Source organism: Rhincodon typus, chromosome 43 (genome assembly GCF_021869965.1).
Source record: "Rhincodon typus isolate 14 chromosome 43, sRhiTyp1.1, whole genome shotgun sequence".
NCBI lineage: Eukaryota > Metazoa > Chordata > Chondrichthyes > Orectolobiformes > Rhincodontidae > Rhincodon > Rhincodon typus.
The window spans coordinates 7,087,311-7,090,673 of record NC_063374.1 but is presented as its reverse complement, the minus strand read 5'-3'; positions in this window follow the sequence as shown (position 1 = coordinate 7,090,673).

The following is a 3,363-nucleotide window of genomic DNA, read 5'->3' as shown; positions in this document are numbered from 1 at the left end:
TCTTGTGGTGCATGGGTAGTGTCCTTGCCTCTGAAACAGGAGGCCCAGGTTCCAGCCCCACCTGTTCCAGAGGTGTGTAAACACATCTTTGAACAGGTTGATTAGAAAATATCTTGTCAGAGGCTGGTGTGCCTACCTCAGGACTAGGAGGTCCAGATTCAAGTCCCATCTCAGGGTGTGGTGCTCATTGAGGTGTGTCATAGCACATCAAAACAGAGCTGTTTAAAATATATAAAAAGCAACAGACTGAAACTGTACTTGCTGGTGAAGAACTGCCTGTTTGTTAAACATTTGTTTACCCCTTGTGCAGTAACCAGCCACAGTTTTACAACCCTCTGAGACATCTGTTATGGACCAGACCAACCCCCCTCTAAATATATTAAGCAGATAGCCTAGACCCTAACTTTAGGCGTTGCATTCCAGATGCAATTCAATTGGTTCAACTACTCAACTTTAAGCAAAACACAGTTTATTTTTACACTACAGTTAAAATACAGATAAAATAAAAATAAAAGAATTGGCTTATCTGTAATCTATCAAAATGCTTAACAAAATAATATATACATTAATTGCGATTAATTAACTGTTCCAATAAAGTAACATCCCTAAAACACACCCTTGGAAAAGGCAAATTCAGTAAAATAGATGTCTCGCATGCAATTCTAGCAGTAGGCAGAGAACCCTAGCTTTTAGCTGTAATGGAGAGAGGAATAAGAGCTTCCACATCCAGCTTCAAGTCCCCAGCAACTGCTAAAAGCTAGAACTAAAAATTCTGGTTCTTTTGGAGCTTGACCCCACCCCTTCAGGCTGCTTCTATTGTTCCAACATTTTTTAAAAACCCCAAGGCTTCACAAGCTATTTACTTTCTTGGCTTTGAGCAGAAAGCTTAGTATCTCTGTCTCAACTTTGCTTCATTAAAACAAAAACAAAATATACCTCTTAAAGCCATAGAATCATCACACCTCCATACTCCTCAAGTCTAGCCCTATGCAAATTCCTTGTTTGCATCACTCCATCATTTGCAAACATGATTTGGGTTGCCTGGGGTCCTAAAATCTGGAATTCCCTCTCTTAACCTTGCTACCTGCTTCTTTGAGGAGGCTCCTTAAAACTTATGACTTCATTGAAAAGTTTGCTAACCTTACGTGACTCAAAACCAAATATTGGTTGATAATGGTTTGTGCAAAATATTTTTATTAAGGCATGGGATGTGGGCATCACTGGCTGAGCCAACATTTATTGCCCATAAATAATTGCCCTGGAGAAGGTCAAAATGAGCTTCCTTCTTGAACCCCTACAGTTGGTTTGGGGTATGTACATTAACAGTGCCATTAAGGAGGGAATTCCAGGATTTCGACCCAGTGACATGAAGGATGATATTTTTCCAAGTCATAAAGCTCAGAGAGAAATTTGCAAGTAGTGGTGTTCCCATGTATCTTCTGTCTATATCTCTCTAGATGGCAGTGGTCATGGGTTTGGAATGTCATGGGTAAGCATGGGGGGTGGAGAGAGTGAATACTTGTGGATGTGGTGCCAATCAAGTAGATCTGCTTTGTCCTGGATGGTGTCAAGCTTCTTGAGTTGGAGCTGCACTCATCCAGGGTAAGTGGAGAATATTCCATCCCACTCCTGACTTATGCCTTCTAGATGGCGGACAGGCTTTGGCAAGTCAGAAGATGAATTCCTCACTGCAGGATTCCAAGCCTCTGATGTGCTCTTGTAGCCCCAGTATTTATTTAGCTAGTCCAGTTCACTTCCTGGTCAATGGTAACCCAGGATGTTGGTCATGAGGGATTCAGCAATGGTAATGCCTTTGAATGGCACCTGATGATTGTTAGATTCCAGCTTGTCAGAGATGGTCATCGCCTGGAACTTGTTTAGCACAAATGATACTTGTCAGTTTACAGCCAGGCTTAGATCGTGTCTGCATCTTGAGCATTTTGACCCGGACTCCATCGGTATCTGAGAAGTTGATATTGGTGCTGAACACTGTGAAATCATTGGCTAACATCTTCATTTCTGCCATTATAATGGAGGGAAGGCCATTGATGAAGCAGCTGAATATGTTCGGGCCTAGGACATTACCCTGAGGAACTCCTACAGAGATGTTTTGGAGCTGAGATACTGAACTGCAATAACCATGACCATCTTCTGCTGTGCTAGATATGACCTCATCCAGCCGAGTTTTTCCCTTGGTTCTAATTGATTCTACATAGGAACATAGAAAATAGGTGCAGATATAGGCCATTCAGCCCTCTGAGCCTGCACACCAAAACGATCGCGGCTGATCATGCAATCTCAGTATCCCATTCCCACTTTCTCTCCATTCCCCTTGATTCCTTTAGCCGCAAGGGCCACATTAAGGAGGGAATTCCAGGATTTTGACCCAGTGACATGGAAGGCGATATTTTTCCAAGTCATAAAGCCCATGTAGACACAGGGAGAATGTGCAAACTCCACACAGACAGTCACCCAAGGCTCCAGCTCCCGCTTGGATATATCTAACGAACTGGCTTTCTGTGGTAGAGAATTCCACAGGTTCACAACCCTCTGTGTGAAGAAATTCTTTTTCATCTCAGTCCTGAATGGCTTACCCGTTATTCTTAGAATGTGACCTCTAGTTCTGGACTTTCCCAAACATTCTTACCACATCTAGCCTGTCCAGTCCCATCAGGATCTTATATGTTTCTATGATAGCCTCCTCATTCTTCTAAATTCCAGTGAGTACAAGCCCATTCGATCCAGTCTTTCTTTATATGTCTGTCTTGCCATCCTAGGAAACAGTCTGGTGAACCTTTGCTGGACTCCCTCTATAGCAAGAATGTCCTTCCTCAGACTAGGAGACTAAAATTGCACACAATACTCGAAGTGTGACCTCACCAAGGTCCTGTACAATTGCAGCAAATCATTCCTACTTCTTTAGTCCAAAACTATAGATTCTAGTTTTGCTAGAACTCTGTGATGCTACACTTGGTCGAATGCCCTGATGTCAAGGGCGATCACTCTCACATCACCCCTGGAATTTGGCTCTTTTACTCAATAAAACATACTAAGGTGAAAATACTAGCTAAGTATACATTGTTAATGTTTGCCTATCTAACCATTGCTGGGAAGGGGGATTGAGGGAATATACACACACTGCTAAATGCTTAATTGGATGGTGATGTGCAATCCTAGCTTTTGAGGAAGAATCTGTCACATTTTAATTTTAAAACGTTGATGTTAATGACATGAGGAAAGAGTACATCTTACAGTTGATTCCACCCTTTACTCAATTCATGGTTTCTGGGTCCATTTCACACTTGAGGGGGAAAGAAAATGAAAAGAAAGAACTTGCATTTATATCTTCTTCCTCTTTGGCAG